Source organism: Dermacentor variabilis, chromosome 8 (assembly GCF_050947875.1).
Source record: "Dermacentor variabilis isolate Ectoservices chromosome 8, ASM5094787v1, whole genome shotgun sequence".
In the NCBI taxonomy this organism is placed as follows: domain Eukaryota; kingdom Metazoa; phylum Arthropoda; class Arachnida; order Ixodida; family Ixodidae; genus Dermacentor; species Dermacentor variabilis.
In genome coordinates, this window is record NC_134575.1 from 119,522,309 (window position 1) to 119,549,110 (window position 26,802).

General features: G+C 41.6%; 1 long non-coding RNA gene across 3 annotated transcripts; it reads left to right on the top strand.

The window, feature by feature from the left end:
• Window positions 1-1,910: 1,910 nt before the first annotated feature.
• Window positions 1,911-22,205, top strand: LOC142590553 (uncharacterized). 3 transcript variants are annotated; one of them, XR_012830178.1, is made up of 3 exons: window positions 1,911-2,068; window positions 16,142-16,507; window positions 21,202-22,205. It is a non-coding gene; the product is annotated as an uncharacterized LOC142590553 (long non-coding RNA). The 3 variants fall into 3 exon arrangements; XR_012830177.1 differs by lacking the exon at window positions 21,202-22,205 and adding an exon at window positions 7,605-7,693 and having other exon boundaries at window positions 16,142-17,980; XR_012830176.1 differs by lacking the exon at window positions 21,202-22,205 and having other exon boundaries at window positions 16,142-17,980.
• Window positions 22,206-26,802: the final 4,597 nt, after the last annotated feature.

Below are 26,802 nucleotides of genomic sequence, written 5' to 3' on the forward strand. Positions count from 1 at the left end.
CTAATAAAACATACTCCATTGTTTCCCCAGCCTTACTGCGAAAGCACATGCTTCTTCTTCCTTTTTGTATCTCGCTTTATAAGTGCGTGTTCTAAGGCATCCTGATCGCACTTCGAAAAGCAATGTGCGTCTGTGTGAGTTATTGTAAATTGTTTCTTTCCTGATTTCGTTTTTTCTTTAAGTATTTACTCACATCAGGTTTCTTTTCCATTGCCGCCACCCATGAGATTATCTCAGCCTCTCTGACTATCCGCTCGACGTTATTTGTTGCAATGTTGCCCACCATATAGGTTGCATACTTGCTGGTAATACATCCTAGTTCTCTTCCTCCACTGTGAATCAATGGTTTTCCTGTACAAATACTTGAAAACTGTCCCAGCCTACTTACGTTCTTCCATAATCCTCAGTCGCTCTTCATAATCAATTTCACTCTGAGCTTCTTCACTTCGAAGCTTGTCCAGCCTATATCACCCTGCACAGCTTCATTTGTAGTCTTCCCGGATTCGCGGAGGCGAGCGGCATCTTATGGCGCTGCATGGAAGCCAGCGGCGCTCGCTGCGCGCGTGCTCCTGTGTGATTGGTTGGCCTCTTCAACAAGGGAAGAACCAGGCAGAAGCCACGGTCAAAAAATCCGGCAATGTTTCCGAGGAATAGATTTGCTTTTAAAAGCATGGTCTGCCTACACTTAATTGTCGATGATATAAGACACAATCGAGTACCGTCGAGCACGAGGGCATGGCGACCACAAGCCTAGTGGCCATACCTAGCGGCCGACGTTATTAGACAACTTCGACTACTGGGTCGTGGCAGAAGGACCGACTACGACGACGGCATGACAAGAGTTGGATCAGGAAACTGGAATGACGACAGTGGAATGACCACCACGGCGTGACGACCAGGAGCACATAGATAGATAGATAGATAGATAGATAGATAGATAGATAGATAGATAGATAGATAGATAGATAGATAGATAGATAGATAGATAGATAGATAGATAGATAGATAGATAGATAGATAGATAGACTTAAGATGGCTGAAGTAGGCAAACAATGCTATTCGCATCAAAAGATTGATGCGAATAGATTGATTGATTGATTGATTCTTCTAGGGCATTTTGAGCATCCACATGCAGTATGCAAACATAAAACTTCATTTTTCTCAAATTGTGTTTTTTATAAGTTTTTAAAATTCAATGTACCTTTTCTCAGAAAATATTGAGCCCATTCCGGTGAAACATTGTACACATGTACTACAACAAGTCATAAATATCCTGAACTAAAAAAATTCTGATAATATGAATGATAACACTGGAAAAAATTACACAGCAAGAAACCCCCCTGTGGCTCTATGAATCAAGTGATATTTTCTTGGGGGGGTGTACGAACACCAAAGAGGATATGATATCTCTTTCGTTCAGATATAACCTACGGGTATTTATAATAACACTGTGTAATATCATCACATTCCTCTGCGTGGTTGCAGAGAAAAGGTACACCAAATAATTAAACACACCTGAAATTTTTGGGAGTGGGCCAGAGGAAAGGCAAACCATCTAGACACAAACAAAGTGTATCATGTTGTACCCAAGAGCATCTTTTGTAAGCACGTGAAATCTGATGCGAATATCCGCAGCCGTTTCTAAAATAATACGTTAAAACTAACATGTATCAATTACCCTACCATACCCACTTGGTGACGCAACCCACCACCCAGTTCCAAAGGGGACGCTCTTAACATCCGTCCATCTTTCCGGAACAGGAAACAACGTTTTCAATAGAAGTTCAAAACGTTTGGCCGTTTGGCACAAGACCTGGTGGCGCAACGCACTTTCTTGCTTCAAAGGAAACGCTCATAGCATCTATTCACATAGCTAAAATGCCTGTTTCTTTTTTTAGAACAAAATTCAATATGGTCGTTTTCCGTCAGTGGTGTGCGCTGATACGCGCCGTGCTCGCTCTGCTGGCGTTGTGGCATGCCTCATTGCGATGACTGTCACGTAGCTGGTGCGTTCTAATTGCCAGGAGACCAAAGACCCTCTGCTGACGCCCATACAAACAAGCCACAAGTGAGTGAACAGAACATGCGACTTTATTGGCAGAAGACAAGCAGTGCACTTTCTCGTACAAGAGCAGAAATAAAATTTGCATGTCGAGATACGTTGGAATCATTAACGCGAGCTCGTAAGCGGCTCACCTCCGTCGTCGCACGTGGCGGTCTGGTAACGAGAGACAACCAGCAGCACATGCAGATTGAACAGGGTCTCACCTGTTTGCACCGACAGTCGCCGTTGAAGATGAGCAACTTACATTGCAAAGCAATCGGGTGACGCAGGCACCTGCTGCCGCAGCCACATGGACTACCTGACATTTTGGCGTTAACTCCTTTCCAGCTTTCACGTTTCTTTCGGGGGACGCTAATGTGTCGCTCACACTTGGTGCTCAATTTTGTCTCAGTATGAACATGGTCGGTTTCGTGGGCATCGCCTTCGGCAGCCACTTTTTCGGGCCTTTCCACCCATGTGGCTATCAGCTTCATACACGTCGGACCATGTAAGCACGTATGCTGGTCTCCGTTCATGCCAAATCGCAACCAAGAAAGGCCACAATCACAATTTGCCCTCGGCTGCAGCAGGATAGAACGGGACGGGGAGCACCAATCAAGGTGCGTGTAAATTCGGTTTCCAAGTCGCTCTGCGGACAGCAGGAGCAAATGCTTACCTCGAGAGACTGTTTCCCAATGCAACTGACCAGGCCGCCACATCCAAGAAACGTAACACGGCGACCACGACCAAGTGGGACAGCGAAACCAGATTCTGCAATCAATCACCTCAGTGTAGCTTGCGCAAAGACCCAGGCTATCGAGCAAGAGCTATCCTCAACGAGACTAGGAATGAAATATAGGAATGAAATCTGCCCTGCAAGCACTGAAGGCCAAAAACATTAAGAAAAGTCAAATGCTACATAGCACATAGTGCATAAGTTAATGCAAGACACATGCCGATGCCACATGAGCTGTTTCAGGAGAGGAATTGCACATGGCAACGTGCACTAGAAAATACTGCCACACATATGTTGTGCTACTACGCAGTGACAATTATTAAGTATGAGCGAAGAATCGGGTGACCTTTATGTTTGGATGAGGAAAAAGAATTATCTTTAACAAGAATGGGTAATGAAAAAGCTTGAATTCATAGAAAAAGTTAATACTTGGCACAAATGGAATTTGACATGGCGAGGAAGCTAATCAAGGAAGTGCAAACTGGCAGAACTTTTTCGGCCAGCGCCGTCCGTACTTGTTCAAAGGTTGCTTGTGCATCTGAACACGAAGAATTTCTAGAAAACGTTTGTTCAGGTACCTGGACAACTCGGCCAAACCCGTGCTGGTGGAATGATGGCTAAAGCTCTTTTCAGTATTGACACAGTTCACCGTGGACTTGATATCTCATCCAAATACTTCTGCATCTACTTCTTTGTGGTGTAAAAGCCTTGCAAATTTGGCTCCAGCCCCTGCCTGATGGTGTAGATGGGGGCCCTTGTGATGACCAAGATGTGCTTGTTGCAGGTTCTGTTGGGGCAGAACAATAACACATGATATAGAGCACAGATTAGCCAAACTAAAGTAGTGTTTTCTTTTATGTTTGGAGCTATTATGCTGAACCGTAAATATGAACAAATATTCATATCACCTGCTACAAACAAATGACATGTATCTCAAGACTAGCTAGCCAATCAGAAATTAAAAAAGCATAATTTTGCAATATCAAATGCAAAAAGGTGACATCTACCGTGATGATTTGGGACACATGCAAATGCACACTGTTTGTTTAGGGTGCTCAAGCAGCATGTTCTACTGTACATAAAATTGATGTCTGCCTAACTGCAATGAATGTCAACAGCTTAAGTATTATTAATATCATAAATGAGAATATTTGTGTGATTTGTGCATAGCTTAGATACTAGAAAGGATACACTGCTGGTTTTACAGGCAAATACATGAAAGACATGAAGCTATTAGAACTGATGCATTCTTTTTCTACACGAACATGATGCACCACTTCAATACTGCAAAAATAAATGCGCCGAGGTAAACCAAACTGAAAAGCAAGAACATTTGGAACCACCAAGTACGAAATATTGGTAAATTATCATGCATTCAACTGCTTAATACATTACATTCGGTACTTTTGCTTCACTTTACCAAACGATTACTCGGTTTTGTAGACAAAAGAAGTTGCTGGCGGGCTTGAAAAAAAATACATGTATGTTGATAAGCCTACTTTGTTGCCCATGGCCACGACAACAATAAGATGAAAAATCTGATGCGCATTTCAATATTGCTCTCTTTTTCTTTCCTGGTTGTGTGTGTGTGTAACTACGGCCTCGCAACTAAAGTTTTATTTTGGAAACAGCAACAGAGGGTCTTGCCTACCCATATGTAATGCAGGATCTAGTTTGTTAACTTGTCTCCATCGGTAACTTAACGAGACGAATATTATATAATGATTCAAGAAGCCAAGTTAAACGACTTACCGATATTGCAGTCACTAGTCGCAGCAGAATCTGACATGTTTCGATGCAGACGTGTTCCGCATGACTCACAACCGAAGCCTAGCTTTTGGGCTTACATCTCTGCTCAAAACACGTCACTTCACTCCAAGTTAAATAATATGAGGTATAGAAGTGCAATAAACTGGTGTTAGCACAAAAGAAGCAACTAGCTTAAGTGTACGAACTAAGGAATCCATGCCGGCCATGCACGTGAACTTACTGGTAAAATTTTAAATCCAGGCCAGAGGTCACGTGGAAGGTTGATGAGGCTGAACACTATTTAGAGTTTATAATGGCAAAAAAGAGCAAAGTTACTAATAAAGAGTACAATGTATAATTAGGAGTGGTAGTTTTGTACTCTTTGTAACATAATAAAAATGTTTCGATAAGTGTGGGAGAAAGCCTGTAGGATAAAACTACGCTTATTGCGGCGCCTCATGCAGGAGGTATTGGGCTCAAGCAGGCAGACCTCAAATGGCTATACTATGCTTGTTTTATTAGCAGCGTCACGCGGTCGATTTCTTTCACTCTCGGTAGCCATTGGTCGAACTTGAGAGTGTGCTACCCCTAGCATTCCTTGCCGGAGGAAACATGGAGGAGTGTTCATGAAACCCAGTGAAGGCCCATCGCCTTGACTTGGCTGAGCTGAGAATGGTTGAGTGAAGGCATGTTTAAGAATATGGGAGTCTGTCTCATACAACATGGGAAAGTGACAGGAAGTGCTTATTAAACCTCTACAACAGTCTTTACCTCTAAACCTCTACAACAGTCTGTTTGGATTACGGTGCCATGGTATATCACTCTGCCACACCAAGCGTGTTAAAGGCCATGCTGCAATGTGTAGACTCTTTAGAGTCTACACATCGAATCAAATGGGCGATCCCTTCACCTTCAAAGACCATAGAGCAGTTTCAAACATTTCTTCAAAGTGCACTCTAGCCCTCGACATCCTTGATGCACATGCATTAACGATATGACATGTGCTGCACTATTCTGTAATCAACCCTCATTGAGAGAGCCTTCTTCAATGCGGGTCAGAAAACTTATTGATCCTTTGTAGAAGCGCCCTCCTGATTTACATATTTGTATGCACTTCTGGGAATTGCAAGCGAAGTACTCGTGTCCTGAATTCTGTACTGATGCATCAAAGTCGCATGTTGCTGTTTCTTATGCTGCAATGGGTTCATCCCTACAATTTGACGTTCTGCACCCAGAAACAAGCATATTCACAGCTGAAGCCTTTGCTCTGTTGATGGCTCCAAAACACATCAAGGAAACAAAATTACAAAGGGCAATTCACCGATTCATTAAACGTCATTCAAGCTTTAATGTCTCTACAAAGGAACAAAAATCCTGTATTTACTGATCTATATTGAATTTCGGGCATTATGTATGCACATCAATAGCACATTATTATTTGCTGGGTGCCTGGCCATAGAGGCATTGAGGGTAATATGCTTGTTGACCATATTGCCACATCAGTAACAACAAAACTTAGCAATTCTTCAGTAACTGTTCCTGCCATAGATTTGAAGCCTTTCATACACAAGAAAATGAGGTCATATTGGCCTCATATGTGAGACAATGGAACTCTTAATAAACTCCACATTATCAAGCCACAGTTAGCATTTTAGCCTTCCACAACAAAAACTCGACAAACCTGTTCTGTGAACTCAGGATAGACCATACATGCGGCACACACAATTATTTGCTAACTGGTGGGGATCCTCCAAAGCGGGGTAGTTGGGGTGAGAGGCTGACAGTCCTCCGTGTCTTGATGGGATGTCAGGAAGCAGAACCTCAGTGTAAAAAGTGCTTTCCTTTAGCCTATGAACATCAAATTCCTCTTCACCCAGCAATGTTCCTTGGTACACAGCCAATTTTTGACACTTAATCAGCTTTAAGGTTTATACGTGATGTTAGCACATTGCAGGTCATTAGCCCTGGCGATCACACCACAGCCTCTCATTAGAGGCTGCTGCTGTGAGAGTACCGCTTAGTATAGCAGTTGCCTTTATGCCCTTGCATTTAAGGGTGGTGGTTAGGCAGTAGTGCTACTGGCACTTGCCTTTTAGTGTATCACCCTCCATAGCTTATATTTTATTCCTTTAGCACACCTTCCACGTGAGCACCATAGTAATACATAGCATACTTTATGCTATCTACAGGGACTATGTTCAGGCCACTGTACAGCCATGCCACAAATACTCTGTTATTGACCACACCATCTGTACATACCATGTCTTGGAGCTCTTTGGCCAACACTGGCCCTTGCACCATAAAACCCCATTTATCATCATCATCATCATCAATGTTTGAGCCATTGTCTGTTGTTTGGGCCTTTAAGGTTTTTTGGTGGAGGCAACTTGCCAGTTGAGCCTCTTGTACACGGCACCTTTCAACAGACCCTACTGGGGCAAAGCTGCAGTCACGTTTCCCTGTCACCCTCTACATGCTACTTCTCTTTAAAGTGGTGCTTTTGTTTCCGCTTTCCCCTACTTCTTGGGTGTTGGCTGTTTTATTGCATGATTGCCCAGTACTGAACATAGTCCCAACAAGCACCAGAGACAGAGATGGGGCAAACCAAGGTGGCCTGGGGTGGCAGGTGATGTGCATGAGGGCCTATGTATGCTCTAACACAAGAATGCTGCTGTCATGGTGTTGTTATTCTGTCCCTCTTGTCGTTTCATTGCCTTCATTTCATTCTGATCATTCTTTTATTCTCAGGCCATCGTTACTTTTTAATCTGTCTACACTGTCATTGTCACTACATTGTCGTTTCGTCGCCATGCCATCATCGTTCCATTCTCGTGACTTCAGCGCCATTGTGCTTTTGTCATTTTTGTGTCATCATCATGCACTTGTGGTCACAATAGTTGTGGTCATTCCAGCATCATCATTCTGTCATAGCCATTCCTGCTTCATCATCCTGTTGTCATGCAGTTGTTATTCTAGCATCGTCGTCCCATTGTCGTCATTTTCAGAATCATTCTAGTGTCGTCATCCTATTGTCTTGCACCCTATAGCTTTGCATTCCTCTTCATTTATTTACAGCAACTACTGTGAGTGCTGTCAAGGGGCAGCTCAAGCTCGCATTAGCGGTTTCGACAGCCTCCACGATGGATCCTCATATATGATGACTGGTAAAAAAACGGGGACCCTAATTGCTTGGTAGTGATTTAATTAGAAGAGTTCTCATGGAACAGCAGGGGCAGTTATACTCCTTGCTTTGTTGCATGGACCCTCAAGTGACCGTCGTATTGTTGTCAACACCACACAGAGACGCCAGTCTTCAGAACTTGTCAGCTGTAAAAAGGCCTTCAGTTATTTATTTATTGTCATACTCTCAAGGCCCGGGGGCATTACAGAGAGGAGTTGTGATTATTACAAACAAATTCATTAACAATATTCTTGAAGTTTGTGGCGTCAGAAATGGCAGTGATGGAGGCAGGGAGGCGGTTCCAGTCATTCGTCGTTCTTGGTAAAAAGGAATCAAAATAAATGTTGGTGCGACAAGTTGGAACTTCAACCTTAAAACGATGATCCGTGCGTGACGATATGTATGATGGCGGGGAGATTAGTTCATCCTGAAGTGTTTCGTTAGAGTAATAAATCTTGTGAAAAAGGCATAGGCGAAAGTATTTACGCCGTAACTCTAGGTTAGGCAAGTCAAGGGTTAGTTTCATTGATGAGACACTTGCATGACGAGAATAATTCGAAAGAATAAAACGAGCAGCTCGGTTTTGAATGGATTCGATGGTGTTATTAGCTTTAGAGTAAAAGGGTCGAAAATGGAACATGCATATTCAAGTTTAGGCCTCGCTAAGGATTTGTACAGAAATAACTTGACAGCTGCAGTTGCCGATGAAAAGTTATGCCGTAAAAACCCAAGCATGCGATTAGCATTACCGTAAATGTAATTTATATGAATGTTCCATGTAAGATTGTGTGTAATGTAGATACCAAGATATCTGTATGATGATACATTTTCTACAGGTATGTTGTTAATATTGTACGTAGGAAGGGTGGTATTTCTTACAACACGGGACACACGCATCGCCTTACATTTATTAGAATTGAGCTTCATTTGGGATCTAGCACACCATGATGTTACTATGCCAATGTCTGATTGAAGAGTATCACAGTTGCCAGAGTTAGAAATGACACGATAGAGAACACAGTCATCGGCGAATAACTTAATGGATGATTTAATTTGGTCTGGGAGGTCATTAACATAAATTAAAAAGAATAATGGTCCTAGAACCGAGCCTTGCGGTACACCGGAGGTTACTCGACCAGTGGAAGAGAAGAGAAAAAACACTTGATCCAAGCAAGCACGTTAGAATGAATGTTGAGGTTACTTAATTTAGTTAAAAGTAATTCGTGTGAAACAGTATCGAATGCTTTGGCGAAATCTAAAAAAACGCAGTCAATAATAACGTTAGCATCCATTGCCTGGAATAAATCATTAGTGAATGACAAAAGCTGTGTTTCGCAGGAATAGTGTTTTCTAAATCCATGTTGGTAGGGGTTAAAAATAAGTTTGACTCGAGAAATGAAACCAGGTGTGAGTAAATTATCTGCTCCATTAATTTGCAGGGAACGCTGGTTAGGGATACAGGTCTGTAATTAAGTGGGGAGTACCGACTGCCAGACTTATGTACGGGAATCACCATCCCTGCCTTCCCATCATTCGGAAGGATGGTGGTTTGAAGTGACTGGGGGGGGGGAGAAATGATTTCGCTCAGAATTATAGATGAATAAGTAATAGCTCCCTTAAAAAATTTCGCGTTGATAGCATCTACTCCACTGCATGCAGAAACTTTTGAGGTCTGTATCAACTTTAAAACGCCATCAAGGTCAATGGTAATAGGAAGCGTTGGAAAATGCTTCTTCGTTCATTCGTAAACAAGCTTGATGAATCATTGCACATCCACCACTACATTCAAGAGCCCTTTGTACTGCCAAAATATTTTTCCCTGTACTGTATACAATGGTCATATGCAGCAACTATGATTCATTGGAACTTCAAGAAAAGACTCACGCGAATGCATATGATGTAATGTATGACACGGTTTCAGAAAATGAGCTTGTTACCAGCAGAATCAATGTTCATGTATACATATTTAATCAATTTAATGTGCACTCAGTTTTCATGGGTTTAGAGTAAGAAAATAAATGTGCACCTGAATGTAACATGCTCCCCCCCCCCCAATTTGTAAAAGAGAAATACAGAAGTTTCTAATTAGATAGCCATTCTTGCACTGTTCCGGTGCTGATGTTTCTGCACCTGCACGATACTGCTACCCAGCATCTGGCACTCTGTTCAGAACATGTCTGCCAATGTACAGGCTTCTACTGGTGCCAGCTTTCGCTTTCTTGTTACACATTCGCAGTTTTCGTTTGGCTGACCCTCACATTTGTTCTGCATGATGGAATGCCAACCTTGTGACAATGATCTAGCTGCAATAGTATGTAACCAGGAGTTAATTTTGTTTGTCACGAGTGAAATTATGGGGAAATATGTGGTGAAAAAGGCAGACAAGAAATTTTACGACTATGTGCTAGTGAAGCCAGGCCGAGATTCGATTTCACATTACTTACACTGGTAGTTCTGTTATAGTTAGGATGATGCAGGCAGATGTGCTCTGTACTATTTCTAAATAATGTTTTAACAATTCGTGACTAGGGTCACTGTGACTGGATGACTAGGTGACTGCGGCGGAATTATTGTGTTTTGAGCAAGTTAATGCTCTGTAAAGCAAATGCTTAAGTGTTAAAGGCACTTGTGAAAAGTTTCAGAAAACGTATCCCAGTATTGGTTTTACGTTATCAAATGTGGGCGTCCCAGGCAAGGTCATTTGTTGTGTGACCGGCGAGGTATTTATATGAATTCACTGCTTCTTATGGGATGTTATTCAGGACATAAATTTGTAACTCGTGGTTGAAATCTTGTTACGTGCGAGAATTAACATTTGTTAATATTTGGTTTCGTACACCAGTTTACAATTGCGTTCAGGTTGAGTTGAAGATAATTTGTGCTTACGGTGAGATATTTTGTGTAAACTTACGCGGTTATCCGTGAAAAAAGTGTACTTTAGAAGAGATGTAGTTAGGCAAGTTGTTAATATAGGTGAGGAAGAGTAGGGGGCCAAGCTAGAACCCTATGGTTCACCAGGGTTCACAGGAGTTTGTTTGGAGTCCATGTTGTTAGAAAAAAGGAATTAGGAACTGTTTAATAGAAAGCATTCAAGCCAGGTGAGAAGTTCTGAATTGAGGTTAAGTAAACCTAATTTGATAAGTAATGACTTATTGTACGCTTTGTCAAACACCTTCTAAAAACCTAAAAAGAAAGGCAGTCTACCAAAGAACCATGATGGAGGATGATGTTCAGCTTATGTGTGAACATTATGAGCTGAGTTTCGCAGACATCGGTTTTCCAAAAGCGACGTCATGAGTGTGATAAAAATGAGCTCGAGTAAAGAAACCTGACCAGATTTGAAAACAATATGTTCCAGTAGCTTGCATGGAGTGCTAATGAGTGAAATGGGCCAATAATTAAGTGAACTGTCTTTGATGCCTGCTTTATGAAGTGGTATCACCTTGGCCATCTTCCAATCGTCAGGGAGAGAACCATCGCCCAGTGACTGCTGAAATATTTTTCTCAGTATAATGGAAGAATAAAAACTGGTGCTTTTTAAAAATTTGGGAATAACTGAGTTGCAACCAGTGGATAAACAAACTGACAGGGCAAGTAGGAATGAGCTAGTTTGTAAAGTCGTTAACTGTATAAACAAGGTTTGGTTAGTTTGAACCGTACAAACGTTAAAATTGGTAAGGAAAATTTCCATGAATGTGCAAAGTTCATTGTTAATAGCTGTGAAATTTCTTGAAAAATGTTCACAAATGGTTTGAAGTTGATTCTTAACTTTTGGCTTCGATAGCGCAATGTCAAAGACAATAGTCAGTCAAGCCAAGTAAATAATTTATACTTGAAACGAGATCCAGGCATAATGTTAGAACTGGCCGACGGTATTTGCAGTAGACTTCATTGTTCTCGTAGGTTACGTAATTAGCCGAGAAAAGGAAAAAGGGGAACACAGTTCTAAAATTACATTTGCTATTGTGGACAAGAGATTCATAATGGGCGATTCACAATTCCAGTTAATATTAGGAATGTTAAAATCACCTAGCAAAAATGTTGGTAATCTGATGCAGCGGGATATTTTTTGTTGGTTAAGTTCATCTGCCCACATCTTTTATAGTTCGCTGGACGTGTCAATGCTTTGCAACTGGAAATCTTTTAAAATGGCTAAGAGTTGGTAACCTCCCTGTCACATTGTGTGATCTCGTCAATAAGTTTAGTTACGGGTGCAGTCGGGAAAAGTTTCTGGTCCCATATTTGCAAATGCAGCCATGTTTCTGTTGGGAATGATAATACCGGGGTTAGGAATATCAATGTTAGAGCTCAGAAAATCATGCTTGTTAATCACACTCCGTATGTTGCAGATAAACAGACATGTGGGACATGTAACACAACACCCCTCTGTTGCCGCTGATACAATGCCTGCAGACAAACCTAACTGATGTTATGAGGGCCTTGGTTTCAGACATGCCCGTTTGCCTTACCTGCGGATAAGCCATACATGTAGTATTTCTTGTTCATGGCAATTGTGCTGTATCAGAGCTGAAAGGGTATAGGCTTGGGCTGGCTTTTGGCGATTTCGAGTAACCTTTTATGGGTGTGATGCTTAGCAAGCAAAAAGTCCTTACTTCCATCAAAATTTTTGCTTCTAAGTTTGTGCGAGCACTTAGTATTTTTCTTTATTTTTCTTTCATTTTATAACTGGAAAATTTTATAATGATGGGAAGGCATTCACTCTGTGTATATAGGCTCAAGCGATGAGCACATCGATTGCATTTTCTTGCAGGCTTTCTGGCAGGTTTTCTACTGTTTCTTATGCACAGTTCAGATCCTTTCCTGGATTCGTGTGAGTCGGGAATAACACAAAAAAGATGATCACGCCTTTATCTTTCTTCTAGTTCAACTAGTGATTCCAAGGCATTATGCTGGATGGATAAGCTATCTGCTGGTGTTTGAATGCTAGCTATGGGTTTCTTTAAATTATTGAGATTTTTTATATTTTCTTCTAATACTTCTAGTCGGTTTTGTATGCATCCAATCTTGGTCTCAGTGCTTTCATGACTAACCTTTATTGCCTTTACGTCTGCAACCAGCTCAGCCTAATTTTTGTTTGACTGTAGAGAGAGGGCATGATGTCTTTAAAGAAATGAAAAATGGCAGCCATAAGCTATGACGGATCATCAGGCAAGTTATTCATTTCCAGCACAGCAGTGGATTGGGTTGCGGGACCAGTGTTAGATACTATATCACCAGAACAGAGCAGCAAGAACCATTGAAAACAGTCGTAGACAATTTCGGAAAGCAGTAGTGCGCATAGGAGCAACAACATCTGTGGTTCATTGTATTTTGCTTGTAAGGGAAACTGTTTGCACAGCTGTGAAAGCATAAATCTGGGATAAATATTCAGTGATCTCTGTTTGTGGTATTGCTCCAGTGCTGGAAAAGTGCTCCAGCACCTACTGGAAAAGTGAGTATGCGCCCAGCTGTTTAATATGGCTACCAGTTAGGATGTCGTCGATGGGACTGGTTGGTCCAATGACGCAATTCGTTCAGTGGCAAATGCATAACTTTTTGCTATTAATGCAAAAAACACTCTTTACTTATTTGAGCCATTTCGAGCCCATCCATCCATCCATCCATCCATCCATCTAGCCTCTTATGCTGACATAGTGACCCCTGTTGTCTACTGCTTGGGCCATTAATACATATGTGCTCGTGGTCATTACACTGTCGTTTAAGCTAAGTGATATTACTCGTTATGGCGGCGGCGTCATGCCTTCTGCCCCTGACCCAGTGGCCTCATAGTCGTGATTCTGTCACAATCATTGCACTGTCTTGATTCGAGCATTGTCAACTGAATCTCGGCATGCCGTCTTTGTTGCGCTACCATCATCACACAGTCGTCGTAGTGATGTGGTCGTTTTATGATTGTCATCACTTCAGTTCTGCTGTCCACTTGTCATCAAGCCGTTGTTGCCATATTGCCTTCATCATTCCATTGACATCTATCTTCGTCATTCTCTTATAATGCTAAAGTCATCATTCATTTGTGATTATACCACTTTTGTTGTGCCATCATCATAACACAGTTGCTATGATACATCCATTGCCAGGCTGTTGTCATCATGCTGTCACGGTTGTGTGATTGTCTTCACACCAGATTCGTGATCCAACGCGCGTCACGCCATCATGGTCACACTATCTTAGTCATACAGGTTTCATACAATGATCTTTACGCCATTTTCATTATACACCCGTCACCTTCCCATTGTCCTCATGTGGTTGTCACACCATCGTCGTCATGGCGTCATCATGCATTCATAGTCATACCATCACTGTGATGGCATTGCAGTCGTTACATCATGGTCATTGCAACTTTGACATTCGATTCTTGTCAGGTCGTTGTCTTAAGCCATCATTGTCACTCGGTCGTCGTCATGCAGTTTTCAATATGCTATTGTCGTCTCACTGTTGTTTCACCATCACCCTTACTTGAGTACCGTCATCCCAGTGTCATCCTTCCGTCGTCATCATACCACCTTTGTTGATCCATCAGCATCATTCCTTGTTCATCATCCTATTGTAATAATTCTGTCATCATTCCATCGTGATTATGCTGCCATTGTTATGTCATCATTGTCAAGGCATCGTCATCACAAAGACGCTATCGTGCATTTGTTGTCATACTGTTGTCATCATTCTGCCTTCATCGCACCTTCGTCATCATTGTACTGATGTCATTGTTGTCATGCCGTCATCGTTATACCTCCTTTGTCATTCCATCGATATCATTCATTATTCCATCGACGTTCCATCATCACTGCATCGGTGTCAAATAGTTGTCATCATACCGCCATGCTCATAGGCGACCTTGGCAAGCGACTGCCATAGCAAAGTGCTAATATCGGAGTATGTGGCATATGGCCATCACAATTGCCACTACGCATGTTAAATGAACATGATTTCAGAAATGGGGTTTGTAGTTACATAGCTCGAATGATATTCACAGTACTGTTAACATTCGTCGTGAAATGAGTCGGGCCCTATTTGTGTGTGTGTGTGTGTGTGTGTGTGTGTGTGGGTGTGGGTGTGTGTGTGTGTGGCTCATCGAATTTAGTACATCTTCTAACGACAAGAAGACAAAGCCTCCTGCTGAAATTTGTTAAAATTAGCACATAGGTTCAAAAGTTGATCTTTCAGCCCCACATCTGCCTGTAAGAAAAATGTACAACAGCCTGTGGTATAAAAAGTAAAGGAAAAAGGTTTATGTACAAAGGATGACATAATCTAAGGACATTGAGACTGATAACTAAGAAGTGGTACTCAGAACACTTATGAAAGGAAGTAAATTAAATAACTAGGAGTAGCATAACAGTTCTCTCTACAGAGAGAGAGGGGTAAATATTGCTCTGTCATGGTGTCTTTATTTAGACCATGTTACTGAAGAAAAATTTATTGGTGATTTCCCGCGACCATGCACGCTTCTAGCAAACAACTTTTTCGTGGCCATGCCACTGCAAATTTCACCCATTTGTCACAAATTAATAATGGCCTGCTGTTAGCTCTTACAATGTGGTACATAAGGGTGTGGTCGTATTTGAAGTTTTGAGTGCCATTTGAATAGTCCTTCCTATTGAATTCTTTTTCAATTGAGCAATTCACTATTCAATATTGTAAAATATTCAGTCTACTTTAATGCTAAAAAGAACACTAGTTTTTGCAGTTTACAGGAAAAAATACTAATGCACATGGAGACTCTTGACTGCTGAGAAAGAACCGTGATGGTTGTGTAGACACAGCTTTTTTGGGGGGCAAACACACAAAGAGGCTCATTTATGGATGCGGTATACATCTATAAGTAGGCCTATACTATTCCATAATGTCAGCAAATAAGCCAGTCAACAAATAAGCTTGTCACACTTTAGACAGCCTACAAATTTGATGTCTCAGTCTAGGCAAAGGGATTTATCATGTGGTATGTCTCCCCATGTTTAGGTTCCTTTGAACTAAAATATTATTTACTATACTAATGTGTCACATTAGTATATCGCACTTGACTCCTTTGGCGAGAACTACATCGTATGCAGTGCATCTGGACATGTGCTGTTTCTTTGTTTAATTACTTTCATTGTTGTGGTGCTTTTTCTATGACCAACTTTCCTTTGTTTCTTGTTTACAAGCTTCAGTTGATAATTGCATTAAATCTATCAAATAATGTAACCAAGTCTTTTGTCGCCAAACAGATTCCATCAAAATCGTTATACAGTACTTCACTGGGTTTGGAAAGTTGAAAGATTTGGGGCATTTGATTCAATATTCTGAGGTCGTTTCTCGAATGTTAGTTTTTGAGTAAATTAGAAAATTTTATTTTTTTGTACACCTCATTCGTAAACAAAGTATTCTGCAGGTAGCTGATCTGGTTAAATTTTTTCAACTCTTGTCACAGGAAGACATCATTGCTGCCGAGCAACAGTCAAGAACCAGTAGTTGCAGCAGAAGCACTTTGGTTGTTGTGACCATTGCGACTATGCAACCACAAGGCTTTCTGCTCTCATCATACGCTAGTGCAACCACATGGACAGGAAGTTGCTTTGCCCGTCACTGGTACTGCCTTTGGAACTTTTTCCAGAAGAGCAACTTCCAAGACACCTGCATACCTACAGTCAAGTGCCTATTTCCCTACACTGGTTGATATCCTTTGTGCAGTCTGGCCACCTGAGCAGCCACTTGAGCAACCGCACACTGCTGTTATATCAGTGTTAGATGGGTCACTAACCTGAATAGGCACCATGAGAGCTTGGCACCATGCAGAGTAGGTAACGAGTAGTCTAGGTGCAGCTTGTGGAATAAACAGTTGGAATTGGGGCTGTGTAGTCACATTCGATGTGAGCTGCAACACGATACCCATGGCCTATAGAGCTTCAAGACTGCATGGCAGCACCGACATGTGAAATATTTAACTAAAGACTGTCTCAATTACTGGTATTTATTAACCATTGTTTTGTGTGTCTGTGCCAACATGCACTACAGTTTTTCAGCCCCTTTGACAATGGGCATAAGTTCCAGCTCACCTTGAATGCAGCCGTACATTTATGCGCAATGAGCTGTACGAGCACATTTAAATTCAAGTACATCAAAGAGGACAACAGTTGATTATGTGCTGTCGTAAACTACACTGTAAAGTCTCTTCAAATGATATTTCAGCGGGATTTAGTGAGGTGTTTCAACATGTTAGAATGTAGGTGTGACTGGCTGCAGTGAAGGTTGAAGGGGCACTTGTTTTAATGAGATTATGTCTGTTTATGAGACTGTGTTCGTGTGGTGCTTCTTTATGTGACCACATAACAAACTTAGAAGTACACAGTAATACTTGCTGCTGGGCTATACTTGCAGACAACTTTCTGTGGCTATAAAGGCAAAGCTACGAAGGCAAAGCACGCACAAGTGAGAGTGCTTGTGAAAAAAGTCCCACGTTTTCATCCACGTTAGTTTAAGCTGGGGAAAAGAAAACAAACACTTTATAAGCAACAGTCAAACAAGGAAAAGCACACCACTGAATGTAAAAGTCTGCGTATTTTGCGGCCTTTCCCTTCCGCGTCTGGCAGACTGCTTGGCCCGGTAACACATGAGCAGAAGCTCCACCCTCGTAGCTTTCCCTTCATAGCCGTAGAAAGTTGTCCATGAGTATAGTTGATAGATGATAATTTGTGTGAAGTGGACGCGAAACAACCACAAAAGGAAGACTGTAAAGAAAATTACACACTTGATGTATTCGTGCAGCAATGCTAGCTCAGCATGGGCCTAAGAAGACAGAAGAGAGCCACATAGGTGCATGTGTATGTGCCTCTTTCTGCCCTTGGCAACATTGCACTTGTTCATTCTTCAGTTTATCGAAGGCTGTGCATGAAGTATTGTACCTTAATGCTAGTCAGGCAAGTTAATTGTTAACACCTATGTTTTTCTCTTTCTCCAGCTCCATGCGTGTCACTTGTAAAATAATGTATTCACACTCTTACTACACAAGATATTTACAATTAGGGATATCAGTTTTTGTTAGTGGCTGTAGCTTTATAGATTGTTCTGCATCTGTGCAACTGGTTCCTTCGGTGTTATTGTGTGCTGTGTGATATGATGCAATCTCTGCATTTTTCACCTTTTTCTTGTCTCCAACTTCTGGTACTGGTGCTACCAATTGAAGTTCTTTTGTTATATTCTGGTCAAGCTTTTACAGCAGAAATCCCAGGTTGGCCTTTAGTGTCTAATAACAACACAACTGTCAAACATCCCCACTACCCTCCCATCATCTTTTGTTCAAGACATGCCCCACTTCCTTGGAATTGTCGATGGCATTTGTGCCAACCAAATCCTTTCCAACTGCGCTATTTTAGTCACTTTGGATGTTTCTGCCCTTTACACTAGCATACCCATGAGTGATGGAATTGAAGCCATATCGAAGCCCCTCACAGTCAATCCCCAAGCGCCCACTGCTGAAGTTTACCTTTCACTCGTTAGGTTAGTTCTCACGCTCAAATGTTTCGGCACTAGCATGGGAACACCATTTGCTCCCATGTATGCCAACATTTCCATGGGACAGCTTGAAGCAAACCTAATAAAATCATGCCCTTTAACACCCCACACCTATCCGTGTTACATTGATGATGTACTTAAAATATGGGAACACGCCACAAGTGCGCTAACTGACCTAATTAGCCATTTCAACCGCTTTCACCCAAATAATAAATTTACTGCTCACCACTCTCCTAGTCAAATCACCTTCCTCGACACAACGGTCTACATAGAAAATGGAAAACTGAGAATGACACTTTACCGGAAACCTACGGTTAGCCAGCAATATTTAGACTACAACAGTCATCACTCACGACACTGCAAGCAAGGAATTTTTGTCAGACAAGTGAACTGAATAAGAGGAATCTCCAGCAAAGACAACAATTATACCCACCACCTAAATGACCTTAAATAAATGTTAGCAGAAAGAAACTATCCACAAGTCCCCATCGACAGAGCTTATCACATTGCATCAAGATTGGAGAGGCAGTTGTAATTAGCTAAGAAACAGCCTACACCAGACTCTTAGGAACAACCAGCCTTTATAACAAAATATTCTAATGCCCTCCCAAACATAAACAACATCCTGTGAAAATACCACCCAATATTTTCAAGTAACGAGCGTCTGAGAAAAGCGTTCCCAGTGTTACCAAGGGTGACCTATCACCGCAACAGAAACCTTAAAGACATGTTAGTGCATGCAAAAGTCAGCCAACATCATTCCCCTATAATAAAAGCGTGTTGTCACCCCAGGTACAAAACCTGCAGACACCTTCAAAGTGACATTAAAATTAAAAGCACCACAAATAGTTATACACAGGAAATGAAAACTAGCTTTACTTGCACTAGTTTCGATGTGATTTATATGCTTGAATGTTCCTTCTGTCAGAAACAATGTATCGGTGAACTGGGACAACCAATGAATGTCAGGTTCAACGGACATCTCGCAAACACAGCTAAAAGACTTCCCAAAGCCGTCTCCAAGCATTTCAACCAGCCAGGTCATAGCTTTGATGATCTTAAACTCTACATCCCACAGTCAAAATTCCATTCCGTGCAAGACAGAAAATACAGAGGATCATGCCTCATCCATAAGTTCAAGACATTGCAACCAATAGGCCATAGCACTTAGTTATTTTTCATTAGCTTGCTTAATGTTTTGTTTCTTTATTTCTTTCCTCCCTTTCTTTTGTTCTTTTATTAGTGGCACAAGCATTGAGTGGGACTCTTCCTTCTTGAGCAGCACTTCCAGTTCTCCTCCTGAGACGACCGGCGAGGAAATTCAAAATAAATTAGAAAAAAAATATAAAAATAGTACAGTACAAAATTCATAGGTTTCATTATAGATATGATATCAGAGCATAAGTTTAGTTACAAGTTGAGTTACTGAAGTGTTTGAAATAAGTATGATTATTTAGGAATCACAGACGACCCGGGACGATATTCAAAATAAATGAGTAAAAGAAAAAGAATAGTACAATACAAAATTAATGGGTTTCATCATAGATATGATATCAGAGCAAAAGTTTAGTTACAAGTTGAGTTACTGAAGTGTCTGTAATAATTAAAATTAATTAGAAATCACTGGTTACCACACACCAAAGCACAGAATCCTAGACTTAAAGACACCCCACATGTGCAAGACTATAGCGAAATTCCTGGAAACCTGGAATTAGAAAACAAAAATAATGATGTCACTAATGACGTCACACACAAGAAGGTCGCAGGATATTTAACCGGAAAATAATGGAAAACAGTTGCCTCCATGTTTGGTTTGTGCGTTGTGTTCACCTAAAGTTAACCTAAAGAACACCAAAGCCAAGGTGCAAATGCCACTAGGAGACACCTAAGTCAATGACTATGGTTGTCTACCTTCTTATACATATATATATTCCATTTTATTTTTATTTTTCCACAAGCACCCTTTTCTGCCACTTCTTTTATTCTCTCTTGCAGAGAGAGAACAGTTCACTGACCTCTAGTGGAGCAGATAGCTCCCCCTCCACCTGCCGTGGTTGCTGAGTGGCTATGGTGTTAAGCCACTGAGCACGAGGTTGCGGGATCGAATCCCGGCCACGGCGGCCGCATTTCGATGGGGGCGAAATGCAAAAACACCCGTGTACTTAGATTTAGGTGCACGTTAAAGAACCCCAGGTGGTCGAAATTTCCGGAGTCGTCCACTGTGGCGTGCCTCATAATAAGAAAGTGGTTTTGGCACGTAAAACCCCATAATTTAATTTTTTTAAGCTCCCCTTCCCCCCTCCTGTTGTCCATGCCCCTTCCATGAAAAAAGGAACCTACGGTGACACGTCAGCCAGCTGACACATGGCACTACCTCACATTCCTCTACTGACGTTGAATAGCACACCTTTCAGTTCTACACCCTCGGCTTCATCCACCCACATTACCCCCTCTTCCCTTTAGGAGAACTGTACCCATATATACTGTGCTGAGGAAAGCCTATGTCGCCTTTACCTTTTTACCCTTTTACCTTCTTGACGTTTTGCTCATATAAAGATACTATAATTTATAATGGGCAGTGGAGAAAGTTTGACCAACTGTGCTACCGATGCAGTGGCTTAGTGGCTATGGTGTTTCACTGCTAAGCAGGAGGTCCTGGGATCAAGTTCCAGCTGCGGCGGCCGCATTTCGGTTGGGGCAAAATGCAAAAACAGCCATTTTCCATGCATTGGGGACATGTTAAAGATCCCCTGGTGGTCAAAATTAATCCAGAACCTCCCACTACAGCGTGTGTCATAATGAAATAATGGCTTTGGCACGTAAAATTCCAGAATTCATTTCATTGACCAGCTGTACTTTGTTTTGTCTTTTCGGAGATCATCCTCGAGACCGATTGGATCAGTAAAAGGCTTAGATATTAGCTCTAGAATTTGTGTTTCCTGACTTTAGCATTTCGTAAGTACAGTTTTCATTGTGCAGGGTCAATTTATTCATCCTCACCTACAACTGCCACGGATGAGAAGTCGCAGCAAGGATGCCTCCGCCGACGTAATTTCTCTGACTGTGAGACTGGAAAACCGCTCTGTGTGAAAACACATCAGGGCCCACTCCGGCGAGCATTCATATAAGTGCCATTTGTTCCCACAGAGCTTCTGGCAAAGGTTTAACCTTAAGGACAACCTACAAATCCGCACAGGCAAAAGCCATTTCATTGCCCTTCACGCTCTCAGAGCTTTTTGCAAGATGTCTCTCTGAAGAGACACCTGCTGATACACAGAGGCAAGTGGCCGTTTCAGTGCCATTTGTGCCCACAGAGCTTCTCACATAGATGCAACCTGAATGATCACTTGCGCATCCACTTGGGCAAGTGGCCATATCAGTACCTCTAGTGCCCATACACATTTACGAATAGCAGTAATCTTACGGGGCATTTGCGCATCTATACAGGGAACCAACCATACCACTGCACCATCTGCTCCAACATTATTGTGCGGGCTGGTAATGTGGGGCTACATATGAAAACAGCACCACAATGCTGAGGAGGTGGTCACCAGCCATGCTGGTCGGCTTATGTTCTTATGTGCTTAACAACCAAGTAACAATCACAGCATCTTCCAACATAGTCCAATAACAAATTGCAGGGAGATTTGTTGTGCTGATACTGCTTCCATTACACTAATCATATTCATGTGGTATGACTTCATGAGAAGGCACAACAAAATTGAAGTGATCATCTGTCAACTAGGCCTTCAGAACACTTGTGTATACAGTAAAAGAGGTATGATAAATTCTGATTGCTTGGCCAATCATTAGGACTTGATCCTCTCCAAATTTGCTGCTTGCTAAATGAACATACTTGTGAGTGTACCACATTGTCAGAAACAAACAGAAGTAATTATATTAAAACAAGAAATTAAAACAAAATGGGAGGCTGGGCTCATAATGTATGCATGTGATGCAGTCCTTTGTATTTGGTATCAAAAATGGCAAGGAAGGAATGGGGGGGGTGGGGGGGAGGAGGTGTCACTTGCAGGCGCTAGTAGTAGTGAAGGGGTGTCTACATTGTCAATGATGCTCGCCTTCTGGCAACACATCAACAAGGCATTTCGATTCCTCTTGTTGCCTATATAATTAACCGACCAAAAAATTCCTGGTGTAAAATGCTCCCCAGAGGGCACTTCACAAGTTCCAGTATGTAGCCAAACTTTATGGTGGGGCGTGGTGGGGGAACCTTCAAGAGCAATTTACATGTACATTATAAAAAGCTAACTGCATATCGCTTTTCTTAAAGATTAATGCTTTCAATGATAGGGAAGACCAGTGTGCTAAGGTAAAACAGTGGGGCGGGGGGGGGGGGTGCCTTGTTGTTTTGGAGTAACAGTATTTCTGTGTTGTCAAGAAGCTTGACCAATATAGCTGAACTTGTCAAAGGACCTATTTTGTAGTCTTGCAGGTATCTGATTTTCTGTACTGACCATTTTTCTGCTTTATACAGTGATCTAGAAATGAAAATAATGAGAAATCCTGTCTTGTGTTTGCATAATCTTTTCATTTTCAAATGTTAAGGAAACCAAAAAACATTGAAAGATTCGTTTACAATTCCAGCTTAACTATGTACTTTTCCTTTGTTTCCCACTTGAAACAAAAGGCAATCTGCAAGGTAGCACTGCATTATGAGAATCGCCATAGTCACAATGGACTGATATGAAGACAAATGAAATTGTGGTCCTCAGCATAACTAGCATGCAGCACCTTGTTCGTTGCAATGCTTATGACACTTATTTCTGGATAATGCCTGTAGCATTGCTTCCACCTGATATTTATCCATATAATTGTATTGCCTTGTGACTCTGAGGGCTTATTTAGATGTTTATTCTCCTCAGTGGTTTTGAGATAAGGTGAAATATTTCGCAATGTAAATTTTTCTCCAGATGCTTCTAATAATCTGCTGTTCTTTAACTTTAAGGCACCCTAAATTAAGAAGACCTGCTGTTATGCTATGTTGTCCTCCAGGTTAAAAAAAAATGTTGCCCTCCATGGTTGCTTGTTTCACTGTAAGCATGAGGTTGCAGGTTCAAGTCTCGGCCACACTTCACTGGAGGTGAAATGAAGAAAGGCTTCTGACTCGTGCATTATGTACAAGGTACAGAGCTCCAGGTAGCCAAAATTAATCTGGAGTCTCCCACTACAGCATGCCTCGTAATTATATCATGGTTTAACCATGTAAATAAAACCCCACAACTGAAGTAATCCGAATCCTCCTCTTTTTGTTGTGAAATGTACGAAGACATTATGGTAGCATGCGGAACTTAATTGAAACATACTGCGTGACGTTTCATAAGGTATTTTATGTACAGCCTTTGATAAAGAAATGAAGGCAATAGGAGTACACATGGGGCTTCGTCCTTCAGAAGAACTTGGTGCTGAAAAGCTTGAAGCGTTGAAGGGCCAGCACTTAGCCCCTCTGATGCTTCGAGTGATGCCTACACATCAAGAGGCGAGCAAGGCATTTCATATTCAGGTGCCACCAATAAGATAGTGACTTCCTTTTGATGAAGACAGTTCATCTGGTATTATGCCTTGCAGCCAGCATGAGAAGTTAATTCTTGGTCATTATTTTGTTGTGTACTTTCTGTGCCTACATGTGTTGCAGTTTTCAATCAGGTTATGTTATTTACTCATTCCCACTATGTAGCACTTGAGGAATTTGTGACAGATATTGCTAGAGGCAGTTCCTTTGCGGATTTTTCTTCATCTGTGAAGGTGGGGCATTTGGTACTTCTGTGGGCATGATAAGGGTTGTTTTCATCTCACATTCTTATTGCCTGCTGGATCTTACACATAAAGCATGTACATAAAACTCCTTGTAAGACTTTTTTCTTATTACTGTGTTTGAGCCTTGTCGTTGTTCTTTTGCATGTAAGTATTTTTAGAACGCAGCTCTTATGCACCCATTCCTGCGTTGAGCGTCAGTGAAACCAGGCGGATGAGCACAGTGAAAGATGAAAGAGAGAATGCAGCAGGCGATGAAATGCTGCAAGAGCGAGGCGCAAAGGGGAGGAACAGGGCGCAGCGGAAGTATGAGGAGGAAAGCGGAGGAAGCCACCTTGAAGCAGCACCAGATGGCACATCTGCGCATCTGCGGCAGTGGCAGCATCGACCGTGCGGAGGAAAGAAAAAAAAGGAACCAGAAAACTGGCTTTCACTCATAGCATTTGCTGCAGGCATCTTCCACTAAATATTACGGTGGCATAAGCTGCAGCTGCAAGGAACCGGCAACTGTGTGGCTGGTCCATATATAGCACCTTGCATAGTGGCTCTGCCAGTCAATGCAGTGATTAGTGTGATGCCTTAATATATCACGAAATGAAAACACTTATACAGCTGCAGTCAAATTACGCATTAGGGAGTATCGTAATTGTCAGTGATTTTTTTACAGCAATAGAATGAACTCGCTTCACTAGGAAAACACTGTCTTTCCTAGAGGATTATATAAATCACTGTGTTTTAACAAGTGCACTGTTAATATTGATAAAATGTTTTCTATTTGCTTGCTTTTACTGCAATAACCTCTGTTGTGGTTGTTGGCAATAAAGAATCTTTCTCTTTCTTAGTTTTGCTCTCCATAGCATTTTGCTGTTTTGTAAGCTCCTTATAATTTCAGTGATAGCACACTGACAACTATAGTAAATTCTTAATGCAAAGAATTTTATAGGAAGCTGAAGGACGACCTATGCATTCACAGGGGCGAGTGACCATAATGGTGCACTGTCTGCTCCAAGTCCTTTGTGTCGACCATTCACTTTGGAAGAAATATGAAAATGCAGTACCATGATACCACTGGAGTAGGCCACTGGCCATGAAAGTGTTCCATATGTGTTAAATGCAATCTGAATAGGGAATGTACATATTATGTTCTGGTACATCTGGAAGCAAAAGTGTCAGCATGTCTCCTATTGTATTGAAGTGTGTTGTATTGAAGCATGATTCAGCATAATCTAACAAGTTGTAGGGACATCGCAGTGCATCTCTGTAACCATCTTAATTTGGAATTCCTTTATGTGAAGGCACAACAAAGCTCATCAGTAAACTATTCCTTCAAAAAAAAAAGAAACCAGCGTGTGTAGCAAAGTGCTCAGTCATGATAAATTCTGATTTTAATGTCTCACTGAAACATGTCGGTGTTCTCAACTGAACTGCTGCCGGTTTCATCGCTCTTCTGAAATCCATAATGTTTACAGTGCACAATAAAAGCTAATTGCGTGTTGCCTTTGTAACCTTTTAGTGGCTGCACTTGTAGGAAACTGTTTGTTGAGGTACATGATTATGTGCATGCCTTGTGTTTGACCTGACAGGACTTTTAACCCTTTCAGTGCCAGTTTCTTTCAGAGGTGATGCGCCTCCAGGGTCAGGTTTTTGTTTCTTAGATATTGTAAAACGAATACAACGGTATAATTTTCATTATGTAAAAGGGCAGGAATGAAACGGATAATGACAAATGCTCTCCAGGTGTGGTCCTTACATTCTTATCTGACATCAGGGACATGACGGGGCAAAAATGAAAAAAATGTGCTGTTCCATCAGGGACACTGAAAGGGAAAAGGAGTAGCAAACATAATCAGTGCGGATGCACTCGAAGCCCTTTTGTCATTGTCTTGTTGGCGTATTTTAATGTGTTAGCATACTTACGGTACTTGATGCACTTTCCGGGGGCCAACTGTCTGCCTATCTGCGTATGTTTGTATCTAACTGCTTTCCGGCGTACCTGGGTCACTGGGTAGTCCGTGGGCGAATAGTTGGTCCATCACGCTACTGTGCTGAGAGAGCAGGGTTTGAAATTACGAATTTTTGAAGTAATTCTGAAGTATTTGCATGCTTCTTTGTTATAATCAAAGAAATTACAGTTTTACCTTCTCCATTTCAACTTATTGAAAGCTTTTCGGTCTTATTTCGCTGAGGCAACAGCCCATGCAATCAATACCCTCCACGTCCTCTCACCTTAATGAGGTTTTTAGCTTAGTGCGTTTATTGGTAAAAATATGTTTGGCTTTCGCAAACCTGTTCATCAGGAAATCAAATATGTAAATATTCAGGAAATCCAACAGGCTGACTAGCTGTGCTTTTTTTCATGTTTTCTGAGATCCCCCTCAAGGCACTAGACTAGCAACACGCTTATTTATCCCGGCCACGACGGCCGCATTTCGATGGGGGCGAAATGCGAAAACACCCGTGTGCTTAGATTTAGGTGCACGTTAAAGAACCCCAGGTGGTCAAAATTTCCAGAGTCCTCCACTACGGCGTGCCTCATAATCAGAAAGTGGTTTTGGCAAGTAAAACCCCAAATATTATTATTAACACGCTTATTATTAGCACTAGCGTCTGTTTGTTCTAATTTTGTCATTCCGTAATTGTAGTTTGGTTTTCGTTATGCAGGGTCAAGGCATTCATCCTGTCCAGCAACTACCCAAGGTGCAGCAGAGATACCTCGACTGCTCTGACTTCTGTGAACTTGAGCCTGCAAAAGTGTTCTGTCTGAATACACGCATAAGGGTCCACACAGACTAGAAGCCATTTCGGTGC